The sequence below is a fragment of the Amblyraja radiata genome, chromosome 13 (genome assembly GCF_010909765.2).
Source record: "Amblyraja radiata isolate CabotCenter1 chromosome 13, sAmbRad1.1.pri, whole genome shotgun sequence".
In the NCBI taxonomy this organism is placed as follows: Eukaryota; Metazoa; Chordata; class Chondrichthyes; order Rajiformes; family Rajidae; genus Amblyraja; species Amblyraja radiata.
Window position 1 is genome coordinate 14,187,586 of NC_045968.1, and position 22,946 is coordinate 14,210,531.

General features: G+C 42.6%; 1 protein-coding gene across 4 annotated transcripts in view; it reads right to left on the reverse strand.

Annotated features, from left to right (window-relative positions):
- The window catches only part of tbl1xr1 (TBL1X receptor 1), a 101,314-nt gene that overhangs the window by 38,445 nt on the left and 39,923 nt on the right, over positions 1-22,946 (reverse strand). For 3 of the 4 annotated variants that reach the window (XM_033031277.1, XM_033031274.1, XM_033031275.1), the window contains one exon: positions 20,636-20,715. The exons of the other annotated variant lie outside the window; for it this stretch is intronic. The gene's annotated coding sequence lies outside the window, so the exon portion shown is untranslated. The remainder of the gene's footprint in view (positions 1-20,635; positions 20,716-22,946) is intronic. 4 annotated transcript variants of the gene reach the window in all.

Here is a 22,946-nt window from a genome sequence, read left to right on the forward strand (position 1 = left end):
CCCATGATCATGTTAATGTTAGTGTAGTCTGCAGTGTCCTCTCCTGCCACTGTACTCTTTTGCTGCAAAGACAGTTCGAGACTAATAACATCCAGAATTCAATGAGAGATAATAAGCTCTTACATTTTCCATTAAGTAGCCCACAACCAATTACAGAACTCCCAGTCATTATCTGGTCACTTTGTACCAATAAATATCCAGAGTCATGGCCACAATGTATAAATGGTTACATTTAAAAAAATGCTTTTCTGTGTATTGGTGATGCTGATCGGCAAGAGCTGGTACGTGGATCCAGATGAAGAGGGCTGGATTGGTGGATGGGGAAGGGATTGGTTATGTCATGACCAATTAATTTTCTCTTTGCCACATGGGGAGGGGGGAACGGATGGTGAATGCATCAGAGGTTGGATGTGATAGGTACAAGTAGCAAGGGTGATTGATAATGGAATCGGATGGGAAAGGAAGGGAGAACATGGGGCCAATTAAAGATAAAGTCTCCTTTTGTACATGCACTGTTTTCAACAGTTAGCCCAAGAAACGAGAAACTTCGATTGAGTTCACAATATAGTTACAAAAAATGAATTTATACTACAATATACTGAAAGGAGAAGTCATGTTAGCTATTAGAACAATCTGTCATCGGTTATTGCTATAAACTCTGGTGCTTGTGACAATACATAGCAATTACAAATGATGATCTGTGACTAGGAGTGAAACTCATGCATGTTGGGGAATACGGACAGAACATTTTAAGTTATAAATGCTCATTAATGATAATAGAAAGTGTTGGGGAAATGACTGAAAACTAAAATCATAGTAGATTCTGTAACCACAGACTTTGCCCATTTATGCCAATTTATTGGAATGACACACTGTTTAATGAAAGCATTAAAGGGTTATCCGAGGAAACCTTTGTTCTATTTGGCACGATGTTGTTCATTAAATCCAATGGTCAGGGAGAAAAACACAAGTTCAAAACAGATGAAAAGTGTCCTCAAATGTGCATATTGTTATTGTTCAAATAAGTACCGGCTCAAATGTTCACTTTCAAAAATGATATAAAAGAGTAATTTCTTGAACAGAATGCTATTTGAACTGGGCATTTAGAAAAAACGCAATGAAATACTATTTATGAAAATGTAATTAAATGAAATTAGTATTTATTTCCCAAATACCACGGCAATTTCTGATTGATCCTGATCTTCCATGTCATGACCAATTAATTTTCTCTTTGCCACATTGTTATTGAGCAGTGCCGGTGTAACTCATGTGACCCTTGATGGCACCCAACACAGCCCAAACCTCTTCCAAGTCTGATTTACTGGGATTTATTTGCTATTGCAATCATGTCAAAAATGCAGCAGTTAACCCTAAGGGCAGAACCACAAATGGAAACTTAATTTGTCCTCTGTTAAGTTCAAAGAAAAACTCATTTTCAAAGGATGATGTGTACATTGTCCAAAATCCAACTTCAAGCCCTGAGGGTGCCAGATTTTGGACATAGAACTTGCAGATGACTTCCAGAGTTACTGAAACAGTTGGTAGACAAAAGTGCTGGAGAAACTCAGCGGGTGCAGCAGCATCTATGGAGCGAAGGAAATAGGCAACGTTTCGGGCCGAAACCCTTCTTCTCTCTTACTGAAACAGTTCAATAGAGTGAAAGTGGAGTGAAGAGAAACCTATGAAAGGTCTCCCAGGAGAAAGCAGCAGGGTAGACATAAAACAACCAGCACAGAGAAAACATTGTTTTCACACATTTGTGTGTGATTCAATGTTAAATGCGGGAAAAGGCCACGGGCGCCAGCAGTCGAGGACGGGCCACGTGGGTGCCAGAGGTCGGACCCTCTGCTGAGAACAAAGGAGGACCCGGCATGGGGGCAACAGACAAGAACTAAGGGGGAACCACAAATGGAATGTGTTAAAAATGGTTTGAAGTAAATGGGATACTTGTAACTTTGTTACCGCCCTTTATTTGCCGATTCTTTGCATATCTTGGGTATGCAAACAAAGAATTTCATTGTGACTTGTCACGTGACAATAAAGTATCATTCATTCAACATTTCTTAAAACATCTGTAGCTCCCAAGCATTTAGTTCAAATTCATATGTGGCTGGTACAACATAGCGATACAGCATGTAAACAGCCCCCTTCGGCCCAATTCGTCCATGCCAATCAAGATCCTCATCCAAGTTAGCTCATATATTAGCCCAGATCCCACTAAACCTTTCCTATGATGCACAAGAGACAATTTGTGTAATTGCATGTGCATCTTTTCTACACAATGAGCCACAATTTGATCACAGTTACACACATGCACGCACATACACACTCAAAGCCCAATTTCAGATGCATCAAGGGAAATTTCTTTCATAAACATTTTTCTTTGCAATGAAGTGTGCATTTTCCTATCCAAATACCTTCCCAAATGTCGTTTAAATGAAGAGGGATCAATAGGCATTTGTCAAAATTGGCTACTTTTACCCTTGACATAAAAATCTGAAGGCACTCTAGCAAGTGGGAAAATATCAGGACTAAGCAGTAAATGGAAAGTTAAAAGATAACTCAATGCTTAGTGGATAATGGTTTCCATGAATGGAGGGCACCGAGATAATCTTACACAGGGTAAAACTGTACCAGTTAGCAGAGCTGACTGCTCCAGCAAGCTTCAGTGCTGTCTATTTGGAGTTTGCACGAGTTTCCATGCGACCATGCAAGTGGCCTCCAAATCCTCCAGGATCCTCCCGCACCTCAGGCAACAGGCTGCTATAAATTGCCCCAATACAGGTCCACCACCGATTTTCCAGCAGCCTGGGATCTAAAACCTTTCTGGATTATCTGTCTCAAACAGATAACCCAGAAAGTCTTTAGAGTGATAAGAGAGTGGAAACAGTGCCTTTGATCTAACTATCCCAACTGTTGAGATACACCCACCACCCTTTCTGTGAAAAAGCTACCCCCTCAGATTCCAATTAAATCTTTTTCCCTTCATCTTAAATCTATGCCCTCTGGACCTCTATTCACCGACTGAGCAAGAGACTCTGCATCTATTCGATCTATTCCTGTCATGGTTTTATTCACCTCTATAAGATCACCCCTCATCCTCCTGCGCTCCAAGGAATAGAGACCCAGCCTACTCAACCTTTCACTATAGCTCAGACCCTCTAGTCCTGGCAACATCCTCGTAAATCTTCTCTGTACCTTTTCCAGATTGACATCTTTCCTATAACATGGTCCCCAGAACTGAACACAATACCCTAAATGCGGCCGACCCAGCATCTTATTCTGACTCACTAAGGCCAATGTGCCAAAAGCCTTTTTGAACACCCTATCTGCCTGCAACTCCACCTTCAGGGAACCATGCACCTGCACTCCTAGATCCATTTGTTCTACAACACACCTCAGAGCCTTACCATTAACTGTGTTCCTGCCCATATTACGACTTCCCAAAATGCAACATCTCACATTTCTCTGTATTAATTCGATCAACCATTCCTCAGCCCACCTGGCCAATCGATCGAGATCCTGCTGCAATTAACTATCTGCAAAACTACCCATTTTTGTACCATTAAACTTGCTAATCCTGCGTGTGTGTTCTCATCCAAATCTATGATATAGATGACCGAACCAACAGAGGTCACTGCCTCCAAGAGACTGCACCTAGAATCTAGGGAAGTATGATGACCTTGTGGGGTAGATTCAAAGGTTAGTGCCATGTTTGATGTTTCTATGATTCATAGGAAATCAGGGCATCCTTGTCTTAATTTTGATAAAATTAATTCTAACTGCACCGTACATTAAATAATTAAGTTAGATTGAAAAAGAAACTTTAAAAAATCTTCCAAAATATAATAACACACATCATTACCAGCTTGGATTGGAGTAGCAGTGATGTGAGGTTTGAAGGGCACAATATCACCCAGCCAAAACTGAATAATTAAATAACCATTTTTATTTACACAGCATTTTTCACATTAACAAAATGCGTAGGGGCATTATAAAAACAAACTTGGCAAACCGCAAGGAAAGAAGGAAACGGGAAACCAAAAGCATGGTCAGAGGGGTAACTTTTTGTTTTAAATGGAATATCTAAAAGGTAGAGAGGCAGAGATGGGAGTTTTTAGACTCAAGTCATAGAGCTATCCAGCATGGAATCAGACCTTTCGGCCCGCCTAGCCCTTGCTGACCAAATAAGCATACTGGGTAAAGATCATTTTTCTACTTTTGATACATAAGATCTCTTAAGCCCTTCCTATCCATAAACCTATCCAAATGACTTGGTCTTGGTAGCTTATGGCATCACCACCGATAGATTAACTAAATTCAGGTATGATCAAGAATACGGAAATGGAATAATGAGGACATCCAAAGGGTGTAAGTTTGAGGGGATTATAAAGACAAGGGGAAATTTAGGTTTAGATAAAGGTAACAGGGATATTTCCACAAAAATTTTTTAAACCAAGGCACTTTCCAACTGGGAGCAAATACAATTAGTCGGGCTCTGGGCTACAGAACCACACAATACCTGTTTGGATATGGCAGAATTTTGTATGGCCAATTCACAGAAAGTAACACAAGGGAAGCTAGCCAGAAGTGCATAAAGAGTAAATGTCAAACAAAGACGTGGATTGGGTAACCGATGGATTGATACAGGATCTGAGTCGGATGATGTTACAACAGTGGAAAAAGATCATCCTAAATTATAGTGCAAAGATCATGATCAGATGGAGATTGTGCACTGCCAGTTTCAATTGCAGATGATTGTCAAGGAGAAAAGCTGATTCAGTGTCTAGGAGAGAAACTCTGTGCTGCAATAACTTCTGTAATCCCGACATCTATTTGGAAGCAATGCCTTTTTATTTGGTAAATGATGTCTCATTAGAAATATTAGTGGGATCAAGCGGTCATAATGGGCATTGTCAACAGATAAATCAAAATTGGCACCCTCTGTTTGGATGATTTACCAAAAGGTAATTTAGAAATTAGAAAGACCAAGACTTGATTCTTGGGGAATCACCACATGGAATGGCACGTGTGCAAAAAAAAGCACTTATTGCAAGTGAATTTCAGTCTGCAACTGGATTGAAATTCCAGTCTCGTCAGCTAAATGGCACAACTATTTCAAAAATTACAGTAATGTAACTTTACAAAATATTAAGTGATTCACATCATATCCACTGTGAATACCATGTCACTATTTCTAAGTTCTTTTTTACATCAAATGATCAGTTTTTAATAATGATGAAGTTCATCCCAAATGTTATAATCAGCAAAATTCTCTGTGTTGCCCTGCAACCCAAGAGCTGACATCTGCAATGCTGTTGCCCTGCCTTCTCCTGCCATCAGAAACGGTTCTGCTTCAGGGATATTGAGAAGCAAACACCATTAACACAGAACCATTTTGCATTTCTCTCCAGATTTACGCGAACTAGGGTTTTCTGGAGTATTTGCACAACCAAGGCAAAAGTTTTCCCCTCCACTAAGCAATAAGTAGGCCTGTTTAGTCAGGGACTGCCTCCACTCCAGCTTAAATACCACATTAAATTAACGTGGCTGTCTGTGAATAAAGAAACCATATTCGTGTAATTTAATAGCTCACCTTCAAAGGGGATGAGAAAAATAACTTTGTCGTCCTTCCAATTGCAATCTTTATATGAAAACCAAGTCTCATTCTTCTTTCATACACCTAATATTACCTCTATTTTGCTTTCTATACGCTTGCTGGTTTAACTGCAATCCATGAAGCAGCCTCAGCCAATTTAAGACCATGGCTTGCAATAACTGGCTGGAGATGCCAGAGTCACTGGAGCACCGGAACTGCCACCTAATCAAACTGAATTGCTTTTGAAATGATGCAACCAAGCATGAAGAAATGTTCTGACAGATAACCACGTACATGACTGGAAGCTGAGCTGTGACAGTATTATCTTTCCTTATACCAAAAAAGTCAAAGTCAAAGATGGTTTTAAAGTGTCAATTTAAAAAAAATGCATAATTTGCTTCCTTTGTTGAGATTTTGTTCGGATTTGGGAAAATAAGCACAGAGAAATAGACTGAAAACATTTTTTTTTTTTTTTTTTAAGTTTATTTTATCAAGACTTGTAGGAGTAGCCCCAAATCAGTCACCAATAATAAAAAAAATTTAAATGTCCTGCAATTTTATTAATAAGTACGACAGAGTATAGTTGCACAAGTTGTCATTACTGGATAAGCAGGAAGAATTCTCAACCACTGATCTGGAGACACGTGTTCAAATTTCATCTTCGTAGCTGGAGCAGTTAACTTCCAGCAATTAAACATCTGCATAAAAGCTAGTAGAAGGTTAATGGACCAAATGGACCTAACCCAGAAAGCTCTTACAAACATCTACAGGCGCATCATAGAAAGCATACTGTCGGGTTGCATCATAGCTTGGCCCAAGACCACAAGAAATTGCAGATAGTTATAAATGTAGCCCAGTCCATCACCGAGAGCAGCTCCTTCCCCCTTATTATCAGTCTTAGAAACATAGAAAATAGATGCAGGAGGAGGCCATTCGGCCTTTCTGGCCAGCACCACCATTCATTGTGATCATGGCTGATCGTCCCCAATCAATAACCCATAGAAACATAGAATAACCCATAGAAACAGTCCTTCCGTCACCTAGGGTACTGTTATAGAAACATATACAATTCATAAGGGATTAGACAGGAAAAGCCCCCCATGTTGGGGGAGTCCAGAACCGGGGATCACAGTTTAAGAATAAGGGATAGGCCATTTAGGACTGAGATGAGGAAAAACGTTTTCACCCAGAGAGTTGTGAATCTGTGGAATTCTCTGCCACAGAAGGGAGTGGAGGCCAATTCACTGGATGTTTTCAAGAGAGTTAGATTTAGCTCTTAGGAATCAAGGGATATGGGGAAAAAGCAGGAACAGGGTACTGATTTTGGATGACCAGCCATGATCATATTGAATGGCGGTGCTGGCTCAATGGGCCGAATAGACTACTCCTCTTCCTATGTTTCTATGTTCGATTCACCTCTACCCCATTACATTCATTGGCCTTTCTCTATGTAACTTTTTGTGCTGCAGAACTATGTTCTGCTCTCTGTATCTTTCAGTTTGCTCTACCTAATGATATGATTGGATAGCATGCAAAACAAAGCTTGGCTTTGTATCTTACTACCCGTGACAATAATAAACATGGTCAGTATGGACACGATGGGCTGATGAGGCTGTTCCTGTGCTGTACAGCTCCATGAACGAGAACACCAAGACATTTAGTGCTAAACAAGGTCATTGTAGAAGGATGACCCTGCCTGGTTCATTGCTAATGCAGCACGGTGGCTCAGCAGTAGAGTTGCTGTCTCACAGCGCCAGAGACCCGGATTCAATCCTGACTATGGGTGCTGTCTGTACGGAGTTTGTACGTTTTTTCCGTGACCTGCGTGGGTTTTCTCCGGGTGCTCCAGTTTCCTCCCACACTCCAAAGACGTACAGGTTTGTAGGTTAATTGGCCTCGGTAAAATTATAGATTGTCCCTGGTGTGTGTAGGATGATGTGTGTGTGCGGTGATCTCTGATCGGGGCGGAATCAATTCCGCGCTAATCTCTAAACTAAACTAAAAGTGCAGCGGCTGGTGCTCTTGCAACAATGAATCATCCACGGCTCACCTGTGAGGAGGCTGGTTTTGAGTGCGCCAGAGTGAGCGATGTGGCAACTCAGCAGAGGGATGTGGGGATTGGCACCACTACAATAGACAATAGCTGCAGGAGTAGGCCATTCGGCACTTTGAGCCAGCACCTTCATTCGATGTGATCATGGCTGATCATCCACAAACAGTACCCCATTCCTGCCTTCTCCCCATATACCCTGACTCCGCTATCTTTAAGAGCCCTATCTAGCTCTCTCTTGAAAGTATCCAGAGAACCGGCCTCTGTTGCCCTCTGAGGCAGAGAATTCCACAGACTCACAACTCTCTGGGTGAAAAAGGGCATTGTCATCACCGTTCTAAATGACTTACCCCTTATTCTTAAACTGTGGCCCCTGGTTCCGGACTCCCTCAACATCGGGAACATGTTTCCTGCATGTTTCCTAAACTCTTTGAGTGTGGCCCATTGTTGTGGAACAGTCTATTTCTAACAAATATAAAACTCATTTATCCATCTAGAAGAATGGAAACTTACCAAACAGTGAAAGGCCTGGATAGAGGGAACGTGGAGGGGTCGGGTACTTTTCGGCGCCGCCGTTTCGGCACCGTTGTTTCGGCGCCTCCGTTAATAATATCTGTACTCATCAGAACCCTAACCCTAAAACCCCAAAACCCTAACCCTAACCCCAAAACCCTAACCCTAACACCCCGAAACCCTAACCCTAACACCCCAAAACCCTAACCCTAACACTCCGAAAAGGCGAAACGGCAGTGCCTAAACGGCGGTGCCGAAATGGCGGCACCGAACCGGCGGCGCCGAATGGTACCATTCCGACGTGGAGAGGATGATTCCACTAGTGGGAGAATCTAGGACCAGAGGCTATGGCTCCAGAATTAAAGGATGCTCCTTTAGAAAGGAGATGAGGATCAATTTCTTTAGTCAAAGGGTGGTGAATCTGTGGAATTCTTTGCCACAGACGGCTGTGGTGGCCAGGTCAATGGATACTTTTAAGTCAGATTGACAAATTCGTGATTAGTACAGGTGTTAGAGGTTATGGTGAGAGGGCAGGAGAATGAGGTTGAGAGGAAAATGTAGATCAATGGCAGAGTAGACATGATGGGCTGAATGGCCTAATTGTGCTCCTATGGCTGATGAATAACTAAAGCTCTGATCTTGTGCTCTTCAGGTTTGCACGGTGTTTCTATTTGCGCAAAAACGGTACATGATAGCACTACGATTTTACGGCAGCTCACTCACCGTTCTCCTGTGCTGCGAGTGCAACAAATTTTGTTCCGATCGGTGGTATAGTGTAAAAATTAGCGAGGTTTAAAAATCGTAAAAAACACATGTGCGCAGATTGATCTCCTCTCCTGCCAGTCAGCGCCGCGCACATTAGTCTCTTCTCCTGTCACTCCGCGGGGCGGTCCGCCCCTTCCTGCGCCATCGCATCTTTACTGGAGCTGAGGGAGGCCGGTGGAAATCTCCAACCGCAACAATATTCGGAGGGACCAGAAACAGCCCGGCGATGTCGCAAAACGGAAAGCGGCGAATCTGATACCGGCGGAGGAGAGTGTCCAGCACCCGCTGTGAGTCACAAACGCACCTCCATCGCAACGCCCCTGCAGGTCCAGCCCCTTCCCCTCTAGGCCCCCTCGCTGGCTCCTGCCCCCTCCCCCATGAAACCCCCCTCTCCCCCATGGCTCTTCCCCCATCTTTTCTCCGAGCTCTGTCCCCAACCCCACACTCCTTTGCTTATGGAGGGAGGGAATGACTGAGGGTAGGGGAAAGGAGAGGGAGAGGTGAGGGAGGGATTGGGGGAGGGGAGGAGGAGAGGGGAAAGAAGAGGATGGGTGAAGAGGAGGGGAGAGAGTTCAAGGGATGAGGGGAAATGAGGTGCACCTGTGCAGTTGGGGGCTATGGGTGAGTGGTGGAATATTGCGTTGGGGGACCAACGAGTCCCACTTAGTCTAGTATGAGTTATGGACCTCAATACTGAAGCTATGGTTCCACAATGGGACTACCTTCAATAACGTAAATGGGAATTGGGCATGGATGTCAGAATTCAACAAGCATGCAAGCAAGAGCACAATTTATAGAATTCCATTCTCTTCCCTTGGGCAAATCTGTCAGCTACTCATACAAGAAAATCTATTATTCTGCGCGTTCTTTACTGCATTGAAATGAAGAACAGAAATCCACAGTACATCTCCACAATAAATATGGTACATCAAGATTCAATTTACAAAGGAAACACTTCTCAGAGAATCAATGAACACCAGAATTCAGAAAAATGTTTGTCATCCCTTTAAACTGTTAATGACTGGTGTTTTACTTTCATAGAATACAAGAGCAGGGGATAATAGGGTAGATATTAAGGATTATTTTCTCTGGAGTTGTCTAAAAGCAGAAGACATAATTACAAGGTGAGATGTTTAAGAAGGAACTGTAGATGTTGGAAAATTGAAGGTAGACAAAAATGCTGGAGAAACTCAGCAGGGTGAGGCAGCATCTATGGAGCGAAGGAAATAGGCAACGTTTCGGATCGAGGAAGGCTCGACCCGAAATGTTGCCCATTTCCTTCGTTCCATAGATGCTGCCTCACCCGCTGAGTTTCTCCAGCATTTTTGTCGACATTACAAGGTGAGAAGGTTTAGAGGGAATCTGTGGGACAAATTTCTCACACAGAATATGGTTGTAATCTAAAATGCACTGTCCGAGAAGACAGTGTGGAGACGAGTGCTCTCATAGCATTTGGAAGCATCTAAACAAGTAGGAATCACCAATGCACAGAAGGCTAGACTAAATGCAGATAAATAATAATAAGAGTATTGATACGTATAATATTTCACATGAACATGGTGGGCTAAAGGACCTGTTTCTGTGTGGTATGGACTTCGTAACAAATATAAAAGAGCAAGAAAATGAATAGATGACGTTTCGGGCTGAGACCCTTCTTCAGATTGAGAGTCAGGGAAAGGGAAACAAAAGATAAAACTGTACTCACCTGATGAGATATTCGTGCTAGAGTTGTTTTATAAACTACAGATAACTGATAAGGAGGTACACAAACCTCGCAAAAGACCGAAATCACCCATTCCTTCTCCCTAGAGATGCTGCCTGTCCCGCTGAGTTACTCCAGTATTTTTTGTCTATCTTCAGCAAAAATAATACTTTAACATGTCAAAAACGCAAAGATAAGTGCAATTGTGAAGTTGAATAAATTCCAGCTTAGTTGTTCAGGTAGTTTATGTTAACTGCAGAGCAATAAGGCATTTAGAAAAACCACGTGGTTTCAATATTGAAATGGTTGAGTAATTGTACATAACAGCACAACATGAGCTGGACACAAAATGCTGAGTAACTCAGCGGGACAGGCAGCATCTCTGGAGAAAAGGAATGGGTGGCGTTTTGGTTTGAGACACTTCTTCAGACTGAGAGTTTTGCTGGTTTTTCTGCTGGGCTTTTTTTTTAAATTTGATTTTACTGGTCTTGACCCAATACCTGGGCGTGCACATCTCTGAAGATCTCTCCTGGTCCAAGAACACTGATGCTATTATAAAGAAAGCACATCAGTGCCTCTACTTCCTGAGAAGATTACAGAGAGTCAGTTTGTCAAGGAGGACTCTCTCTAACTTCTACCTCCCTTCCATCGAGGGGATCTATCGCAGTCGCTGCCTCGAAAAGGCTGGCAGTATCATCAAGGACCCACACCATCCTGGCCACACACTCATCTCCCCGCTACCTTCAGGTAAAAGGTACAGGAGCCTGAAGACTGCAACAACCAGTTTCAGGAATGGCTACTTCCCCACAGCCATCAGGCTATTAAACTTGGCTCGGACAAATCTCTGAACTTTATCAGGAGCACATGACAATAAACTCTCTTGAATCTTGATATTCCTTCTCTCCAGAGATGCTGCCTGTCCTGCTGAATTACTACAACATTTTGTGTCTATCTTCGGATTAAACCAGCATCTGTAGGTCCTTCGTACACAGCACAACATGTGCTGCCTAACACTATGACCGCCAACTCACAGCTTCTATGTCCTTGCAGTTCTCAACATTCAACACATGATGGCGCTGTGGCTGCGCACGGAGATGATAAAACAGCCCGATGACAATAAAGGCAAGGAAGAGACTCGGCTCCTGGTGCAGTGAACATTTCATCTTTCCCTGCTCTCATTTCTTTCTTGATTCTCCTCCCAAATGTAATGTAGCTTCTACTTTGCGTGCCAGTCCTTGCCAAGAGCTGTTATTGATGTTAAACACAAGTGCTGCAGTAACTCAGCGGGTCAGGCGGCAGCTCTGGATTATGGATGGGCAACGTTACGGGTGTCGGGGGTAATGGGAGAAGCCAGGAGAATGGGGTTAGGAGGAAATATAGAACATTGGTGCAGGAATAGGCCATTCGGGTGATCATCCAAAATCAGTGTCCCGTTCCTGCTTCCTCCCCATTTGCCTTGATTCCATTAGGTCGGAGACATATATCGAACTCTCTCTTGAATACATCCAGTGAATTGACCTTCTGTAGCAGAGAATTCCACATATTCACAACTCTCTATCCAAGAGATAGATCAGCCATGGTTGAATGAAGGAGTAGACCTGATAGGCTGAATGGCCTAATTCTGCTCCCATCTCATGATCAAGTGGTAGGTGGATACAAGTGTGGGGGGGCACAAGATTGATAGATAGGTAGACAAAGGCTAGAGTTAAAAAGGAGAAGAAAAGGTGTCTGACATGGTGAGACAAGTGAACTGTGCAGACAGCGGAAGAGATATAGGTGGAAGGAGATGGGTTGAAATCGCTGTTCTCCCATTATTTAATGTGACGTTCTGCTTCGGTTTTGACTGCTCACTGACTGACCCATAATCCTCCAGCGCTGTAACCTGCATTCACCATACAGAGCCAATACTAACATTGGCCCTTGACAGTCATTGTCATGTTTGCCCCTCCTTGGCCTTGATCTTCACTTACACCCACATATGGTCAAATCTTTATTTAACCTCCACATGAAGCCAAGACCCACATCTGATTAATTAATCCTAATTAATACCTTTTCACATTATTATGTTTTTTAGTTTAATGATACAACATGAAAACAAGCCCTTCGGCCCACTGAATCCACTTCGACCATCATTCACACTTGTTCTTTGTTATCCCACCTTCTCACTCACTCATTTTACACAGACCAATTAATTTACAAACCCGCACGTGTTTGGGATGTGGGAGGAAACCGGAGGAAGAAACCCGTGTGGTCGCAGGAAGAATGTGCAAACTCCACAAAGACAGCACCCATGGTCAGGATTGAATTTGGTCGAGTCTCTGGTGCTCTGAAGCAGCAGCTCCACCATCTGTGCAACTGTGTCTATTTTTCATGATAATAATTGGGAATTTGACGAAACAAGAAACTTTTCGAATTAGTCCTGCAATATATAATCTTCTTGCTCTACTAATGCCTATTTTGTCAGTGATTCTATAAATCAATTTCCTCACCAATCTGAGGAAGCAGCTTAAATTCACGTTTAAATCAATTTCCTTGGTTCTACTTTTATTAGGAACTGTCCTGTCCCCATCACCTTTCCTTTCAGTCTCACATTTATCACCTCAGCATTCTATCCAAGTTTCCTTCCAGTCTCACAATGTTTGCTTACATTTCTCTCTTCCTAATTTTGCCTACCCAATTTACTAACATTTTTACTCCAACTTATTTTCTTTATCCACCAACTTCTTAATTTCTCTTCAACTTCTCCCACTCACAATTCATTCCCTCTACATTCTCTTTTCCAATCTAAAAACACCATGCAGGCATTGGTCAGCTGATCTTTTCAGAGTTTTACCAGTTTGAACTATTACGCATGGACCTCAATATTTCATTTACAATAATTCCCCGATAATGAAGAGCTTGTTACATCCTAATGATGTTAAAATAACATAGCACACAAATCAATTAGAAGATGTTCTACCGCTGCCTTACAGCGCCAGAGACCTGGGTTCAATTCTGATTACAGATGCTGTCTGTACAGTCTGCACTTTTTTCTCCTTGTGCTCCGGTTATCTCCCACACTCCAAAGACGTACAGGTTTGTAGGTTAATTGGCTTAAGTAAAGATTGCAAATTATCCCTAGTCTGTAGGATAGTGCTTGTTCACAGGGATCGCGGGCTGGCGAGCTCTCGGGGAGCCAATTTCCGTGTTGTATCTCTTAACTAAAATAGAGTTTGAAACCCGCTTCAGTTTTTTTTCCAAACGCAAAGTGGTGGAGTAACTCAGTGGGTCAGGCAGTATCTGTGGATGGAAAGTGTATGCAGTTTTGGTCCCCTATTTTCAGGAAGGACATTCTTGCTATTGAGGGAGTGCAGCGTAGGTTTACACGGTTAATTTCCGGGATGGCGGGACTGTCATATGCTGAGAGAATGGAGCAGCTGGGCTTGTACACTCTGGAGTTTAGAAGGATGAGAGGGTATCTCATTGAAACATAAGATTGTTAAGGGCTTGGACACACTACAGGCAGGAAACATGTTCCCGATGTTGGGGGAGTCCAGAACCAGGGGCCACGGTTTAAGAATAAGGGGTAAGCCATTTAGAACGGAAACGAGGAAACACTTTTTCATACAGAGTGGTGAGTCTGTGGAATTCTCTGCCTCAGAGGGCGGTGAAGTCAGGTTCTCTGGATGCTCTCAAGAGAGATCTAGATAGGGCTCTTAAAAATAGCGGAGTCAGGGGATATGGGGAGAAAGCAGGAATGGGGTACTGATTGGGGATGATCAGCCATGATCACATTGAATGATGGCTCGAAGGGCCAAATGGCCTGCTCCTGCACCTATTGTCTATTGTCTATTGAAAGGATGAGCAATATTTCTTTAAACTGAAGACGGGTCCTGACCAAAACATTATCTATCTGCTCTGTCCACATGTGCTGTCTGACCCGCTGAGTTACTCACACACTTTTGTGTTTGACTCAAGATTCTAGTCTCTTGGATCCTCACTTTTTTTTTTTTAAAACAGGTTGCATGTAAATGTTTGCTCTGACCTTGGGGTGCATGAGGGTTAGAAAAATCGTAAGTTTCTAAATGTTAAGAGGCACAGTCATATCAGACAGGAAAGGCAAATTTAAAAAAAAAGGAAATTGTATATTCCATCAAAACTATTCAGACATTTTCTATGGTACAAACATATTCTCTCATTTTCTACACGGTGAGTATGTGCTCTACAATTTCCCTAATTTGTACCTCGATAAATGGGGCTTGCTCAATTTCAGAAGAGCCTATTAGAATGGCATTCCTTCCTTCTCTAGCCCAGGCCCTAGCCAGTCAGGAAGCTCTTCCTCAACAGGAGCCTGATAGTTATTGCAAGCCATTACTGCGTGGAAATTAAATACCTTTTTATTTTTATTACCAGAGGATAAGATTGAGGTCACAAGGAACTGCAGATGCTGGAGCAAAAAAAGTGCTGGAGTAGCTCAGCAGGTCAGGACGCATTTCTGGAAGGAATAGAGTGTGAAGAAGGTTCCCACCCCGAAGCGCAATCTGTTCATTCCCTCCAGAGGCTATGAGGAACTGCCAGAGAAAATAAGTGAACCCAAGACAGATGAGTCATGATCACATTAAATGCAGGGCAATCTTGAGGGTTGAGCCCACTCCTGCCCCTAATTTCCTATGAATTTCAGTTATTCAGACATTGTTTGTGCGTGATGGCCTAAATTATTTTACTACCATGTGGGGGGAAATTATACTTCCGGACTAGGTATAAAGACAAAAACGTTTGAAGTAATTTATTGGCAATTTTACTGCCTCTTCAGGTATTTTAACTGTTAATGCATTACAGTAATGATGTGCATTCCTGGGAATCCATATTGAGGAGGACCTGACGTGGAGCGTGAACACCTCTGCGCTGCTGAAAAAGGTCCAGCAGAGACTGCACTTCCTGAGGGTGCTCAGGAAGAATAACATCACTCAGAGACTGCTGCTGTCCTTTTATCGGTGCTCCATTGAGAGCCTCCTAACATACTGTGTATGCGTATGGTACACCAGCTGCACAGCGGCTCAGAGGAAAGCGCTCCAGAGGGCCATTGACAACGCCCAGAGGATTGTCGGATGCCCTCTCCTTACCTTGGAGGACTTACACAGTTCCCGCTGCATCAAAAAATCCCAGAGTATTATAAAGGACATTTCCCACCCCGGACACTCCCTGTTTGAACTGTTACCGTCAGGCAGACGGTACAGATCTACAAGGACAAGGACAAACAGACTTAAAAACAGTTTTTACCCCACTGCTATAAAGGCACTAAATGTAGCCGCCAAGGAACGCAGGGGCGATACATACATACATGAAATCGACAGAAGGATGTAGGGCTGGGTGTTTATGCGTGCTATTTTTATGATATTTATTTTAGTTGTTTATCTTTTAAATATTTTACTTTGTATGTATCGTTAGCTTTAGAAATGTTTGAATGGTGCACTGACTGGCTGACATTTTACAATTTTGTTGTACATGGTTCATGTTACAATGACAATAAAGAAACTATTCTAACTAAAAAAAAAAAAAAATTCTAACAAATCAAGGCTGATTGCCTCGAGAAATATGCCTCTTAAGATCTTAACTGGTTTTGAAAATTCAGAATCACATCTACTTTGTGCATGAAAAATGTCTTTTTAGTCACTTACAAAAAATGTCAATGTTTTGTGTAAAACTACATTCAAGAGCCAACATTGACTGAAATGACCCAGGAACAAGAATTATACCAAAACATTATCCTCACTTCTTTTTCCATTGTCCCCGAGCATCTCCACATCTCATTCAAGATGTTATACGTCTGTTTCCTAATGCAGTACCAGACCATTTGGCAGTCATTTCTGAATTAACACTTGTATGGTCCAAATATGCATATGTATAATCCCACCATCAGCTCTCAACCCATGACTCAACCCAGGACCTCCCAGGTGACAAGAACAAGATGGAGCCTTTTTGTGTTACTGAGGATTACTTTAGTAGATTAGTGATTCATAAAGTAACCCTATAAATCTGTAGGAATCAGGAGGTACTGTAAAATACTGCAAAATACGCTGCAATCATTAGGCAAGGAATACGCTCTAGTAATAGTCTTTATATTAACTAAAACATCAAGATATTTAAATGCATTTGTAAAATCGATTAAGCATTCTGTATACAATTCAAATCAGCAGACACTAAAGGCCCCGTCCCACTTACGTGTCCTTGGCACGGATATTACGCGACCTCGTCGTCGCGTTGAGGCGCATGGGCATCGTGGCCGCGCGGGGCCGGTCCAACTGAGATGCGCAGAGGGGTATGGAGTTCTGCGCGGTATCGCGCGGCGCTCCGAAATTTTGTAGCGAACGAAATCTTCGCGTGCCACCGGCCTGTCGCGTAACTGACGGCCAAAAGTGGGACAGGCCCAAGACCCTGGCGCGACGCAACGTCTCACCTCCAACAGCAGCAGAAGCAGGCAAACGATCGTCAAACTCGGCCTGGGGGTCACGGCCGTTGTGGATTCAGATCCGCCCCCACTTCTAATCCCAGAGCAGGGCCAAGAAAATTGAAGATAGACACAAAATGCAGGAGTAACTCAGCGGGACCGGCAGCATCTCTGGAGAGAAGCAATAGATGACGTTTTGGGTCAAGACCCTTCTTTCAGACTGAAGAAGAGTCTCAACCCGAAACATCATCCATTCCTTCTCTCCAGAGATGCTGCCGGGCCCGCTGAGTTACTCCAGCATTTTGTGTCCATCTTCAAATGACATCACGCGCTCCAAACAGCTGTGTGGGCGCATGAGGACTCGCGGGATCTTTGCGGGTCGCGTAATTAGTGTGCCAAGGACACGTAAGTGGGACAGGGGCTTAAGCCAGGACAACCATAGTGGTGGTCCCTCTATTCTTTCATACGAGGTATCTCCAGGGCACAATCCTACTCCATTTTATTTTGACAACAGCATCTTAAATATCTGAAGAAGGGTCTCGACCCAAAACATCACCCATTCCCTCTCCAGAGATGCTGCCTGTCCCGCTGAGTTACTCCAGCATTTTGTGTCTAACTTTGTAGAAGTTTAAACTAGACCTGGAAACTAGATAACACCATTATTAAATCTATAATTTAATTAAGCTGCTTAAATATAACCATAAATGCTATTGAATAAAAACTTTACCGAATTAAATTAGTAAAAGCTGGCCTGGGATATGGCTCGGAACATTGTGCCTGTGGCCTGCCCTCTGTGGGAGGTTGTGGACAGTGTGTTTGAATCAATCTGTGGACCAGCTCAAATCCTCCAGCTCAGTCATTAAACTACAGTAAAATTCAGAGATACTCCAGTGCACAAGGGTGGGGTCCAAATCATTTGGTCCTCTAGGGTATAAACGTATTCTCAAAAGACTATGTTCTGGAGCAGTGCCACAAGATAGGACCTGCGTAAGGGTGCATTGGGAGGCGGCAAAGGCTCTAAATAAGGATGGGGATGTGGAGACCTATAATAATGATAAGTAGCCAAAAATAAACCAAACATGAAAAATCAAGAACCGGAGCCCTAAAAGCTAGTGATCCATACAGCGAGAGGGAGCCCTATTATAAATAAATCTGTCTGCACAAAATTCGCATGTACCGTTCACAATAAAAGAGGGGAGTTGAAAGAAATTTTGTATTGGAGGAATCAGACATGGCAACAATTATTGAAACAAGGCTGCAGAAAATCACAAATTAAACACTGCTAGATATAACGTATTTTGAAAAGATAAATTGAAAAAAATGGGGAGGTAGATTTAGTGGTGCTTATCATAACATGATGGCAATAGAAATAGGGGCATGGCTATTAAGGAAGACAAAAATGTTATCTTTTATCTTAATCCAAATGGATTCTAAAGAATTGATCACACTAACGGATGCACTCCACAGCTCACAGTGAAGCAGGCATGGAGGAGGAAATATGTAGACATACCATGAAAATGATTAAAACAGAACAATAATCATGTAGGATTTCAACCACTGGATATTAAGTGCACAAAGGAGATAGGTTAAAGAAGAAGGGTTTCGGCCCGAAACGTTGCCTATTTCCTTCCCTCCATAGATGCTGCCTCACCCACTGAGTTTCTCCAGCACTTTTGTCTACCTTAGGTTAAAGGGAAAATAGACTGCAATTCCTAAATGAAAGCATGACTCCTTTAAACCCAGTATGCCAACACCCAACAAAGAAGGATTCACTATTGGATCAGGCAATGGGTTAGGAGCTCAACGAGATTAAAGATAAAACACAAAAAGCTGGAGTAACTCAGCGGGACAGGCAACATCTCCGGAGAGAAGGAATGGGTGATGTTTCGTGTCGGGTCTGAAGAAGGGTGTCGACCCGAAACGTCACCCATTCCTTCTCTCCGGAGATACTGTCTGTCCCGCTGAGTTACTCCAGCTTTTTGTATCTACCTTTGGTTCAAACCAGCATCTGCTGTTCCTTCATACACTCAACGAGATTAAACTCAGCTTTTGTTTCTACAGAGAAGATACGTCGCATTTCGTCTCCAGGGATAGGTCAGTTAATCGATTGCAAGTCAGTCTCCCTCTGTAATATTGTCTGGATTTCCACCCACCCTGGTTCTCTGTTTTAACCAGCGCACACTGTTCCTGAACCTGGAGGTCATAGCTTTCAGACTCCTGTACCTTCTTCCCGATGGCAGGAGTGAAATGAAAGCATGGTCAGGGTGGTGTGAACAAAGAATAGTTGTTAAATTCCAGATTACTAGTTTCTCAAGTTTACAATAGACAACATGGCAAAGCAACATGCTGTAATGTAAAGTTACTGGCAACAAATTGTAGGTTTTGGAATTTATGCATATCTATGTGCCAGAGGCGCATCGTTTATTTGAGGTCATAGTGCTAAACATTGAACGTCAATGTAATTCCAACCGTAACAGAGGGACCAATACCACTGTGACAGGATTGTTTCAGGATTTTAGATTACACACCAGATGTCCAAGTTGATGGAAGTTATATTTGACTGCACTTTTGCTCCTATTCCTTCTCCTCCCACCCGGAGCATGGACAGGATTCCTCATATCCTTATTTCCTGTCCCATGGGCTTCACATTCAAGGGAATATCCTCAGATTTCAGCAAACATCAGCATGACGGTACCACTGGATACATAACCAACTCTCCCTTTCAACATTACAAATGAACTATTCCTTCCATGGCTCCCAGACTGACTGACAGGTGCAAAATATCACCCATTACTTCTCTCCAGAGATGCTGACTGCCCCGCTGAGATACTCCAGCATTTTGTGTCTATCTTTGGTGTAAACCAGCATCTGCAGTTCCTTCCTACACATACCTTTAAGCTCAACTGAATGGCAATTCCAAAACATATATGGTGTTCAATTCTAAATCGATAACTGATACTGGTCCTTAAACATTTCACTGACTAGATTTAAAAATTTAACTTCTCATAACAACTATTCAATTTTCCCTGGTGTCCATTTATTTTTGAAAGCATTCATTTCTTTCAAGAAAGTACTTAGCATGTCAAAAAGAAACTACACATTCCGTGTTCATTAATTAACTTATTTTTCAAACTTATTATGCAGAAATTAAAACCTATTATTTTGTGTCTTAAAGCAACACATTTACTAAAATTGGTGAAATGCTCAGGATCCCCTATCAGTAAGCATAGGGGCCCAGATAAAGGCAGTAACAAATATAGTAGTGTTTAAATTTTTGTTTAAAATACAAAGGATATCTAAATACATCAATTAAAAACCCATAGGTTTCAATCTAACCATTTCAAAAGCTGAACTGTTGAAAGCAGGACTGGACTCCCAATAAATCTGTTTGGTCAAGACATTTCCATGGTGGACAACCCAATCAAAGTGCATGTCAACACACACCAACCAGCTTGTGGTACAAAACCAAGTAACTTCAATGTCTTGAAATAAGTTCACATGTCTTCAAATTATCACATTACGAGACACAGTGCACTCTAAGTAGCTATTGAGAGGAAATCATGCAAATGACCAACTTACCAGTTTCAATTCCTAATAGTGAAAAATTCCAGGTCCAGCAAATGGTGAATTATGTCAGCACTCCAAAAATGTTGTAGCACCTGTGTGAAGTAAAATAAATGTGATAAATATGATTTACACTAAAGATTATAAAGATAATCCCAAATAGTTATTGTTTGCTTGATTGAAAGATACAGCACGGAAACAGGCCCATCAGCCCACTGAGTCCACTCCCTACACCCTCAGGGCAATTTGCAAAGAGCAATTAACCTATAAACCCGCACATCTTGGGATGTGGGAGGAAACCGGACCCCCGGAGAAAACCCAGACGGTCACAGGGAAAACGTGCAAACTCCACACAGACAGCACCCGAGGTCAGGATTGAACCTGGTTCTCTGGCGCTGTGAGGCAGCAGCTCTACCACTGTGCCAAAAACAATGAATCTCATCCATTACCAGTGCAATCAGTATCCATGGGATTATATTGCAGAAAATCACAGTGTGTTCATAATGGGAAAAAATCAAGGACGGAATATGGAGTTTAAAAAGAATACTGCCTAAAACTGCTCCCTAGACATAAACAACACATATAAGCTGGAGGGCAAAAGGAAAATAAACCTGAGCACATTTTTAACGCAATAGAAAATGAACCCATTATTGGTATAAAACAGATTTACTCTAATTAAGACATAAATTTCGTCCTGTGTTCTACTTTTATTCTTAATAATATTTTCAAACTTCAAACAGGTGAACAAAGAGTAGGGATTAACGGGTCCCTTTCAGAATGGCAGGCAGTGACTAGTGGGGTACTGCAAGGCTCGGTGCTGGAACCGCAGCTATTTACAATATACATCAATGATTCAATGAAGGGATTCAAAGTAACATTAGCAAATTTGCAGATGACACAAAGCTGGGTGGCAGTGTGAACTGTGAGGAGGATGCTATGAGAATGCAGGGTGACTTGGGCAGGTTGGGGGAGTGGGCAGATGCATGGCAGATGAAGTTTAATGCGGATAAATGTGAGGTTATCCACTTTGGTAGCAAAAACAGGAAGGTAGATTACTATCTAAATGGCGTCAAATTGCGAATAGGGGAAGTACAACGGGATTAAGGGGGGCCTTGTGCATCAGTCTATGAAAGTAAGCATGCAGGTACAGCAGGCAGTGAAGAAAGCGAATGGCATGTTGGCCTTTATAACAAGAGGAATCGAATATAGGAGCAAAGAGGTCCTTCTGCAGTCGTACAGAGCCCTAGTGAGACCACACCTGGAGTATTGTGTGCAGTTTTGGTCCCCTAATTTGAGGAAGAATATTCTTGCTATTGAGGGAGTGCAGCTTAGGTTTACAAGGTTAATTTCCGGGATGGGGGGGACTGTCATATGCTGAGAGAATGGAGCGGCTGGGCCTGTACACTCTGGAGTTTAGAAGGATGAGAGGAGATCTCATTGAAGCATATAAGATTGTTACGGGCTTGGACACACTAGAGGCAAGAAACATGTTCCCGATGTTGGGGGAGTCCAGAACCAGGGGCCACAGTTTAAGAATAAGGAGTAAGCCATTTAGAACGGAGACGAGGAAACACTTTTTCTCACAGAGAGTGGTGAGTCTATGGAATTCTCTGCCTCAGAGGGCGGTGGAGGCAGGTTCTCTGGATGCTTTCAAGAGAGAGCTGGATAGGGCTCTTAAAAATAGCGGTGTCAGGGGATATGGGGAGAAGGCAGGAACGGGGTACGGATTGTGGATGATCAGCCATGATTACATTGAATGGCGGTGCTGGCTCGAAGGGCCGAATGGCCTACTCCTGCATCTATTGTCTATTGAACAGGAAGCATGGAAGAGTTGGGCTCTTGGTACCATTTCCAAGCTGTATGATTCTAAATCATGCAATTCTACCGTGTTTGAATTTAAGCATCCGGAACAAAACGTGTACTGAAGTTAAACTTGCAGTCTGCAGATACTTCCTGACTTTACTTCCTATAATTGTTATTGTCATACATTTTTCAGATTTCCCCAGTATGAATGTTTTGTTCATAATGACAGTAGAATCCACTTTTACAAACACTGTCATCCTACTTCAAAAGATTACATGAAATGTTTATCACCTACTCAGCCTGGGACATCGACCCCTCGTTTCCCTCTCGCCCAAGAGCCTATAAAGAACTACACTATCAAAACAACACAAAACGTTGTATCCAATGACCGGGATCAGTATAGACAGGTGTTTAATAGCTGGAATAATGGATCATGTTTCCATGCTGTCCTATTCTGCTCGGGGAAAGCTGTAGTAAAGGGCTTGCATGGGTATACAAGTTTATGGAGTTAGGTATCATCTTA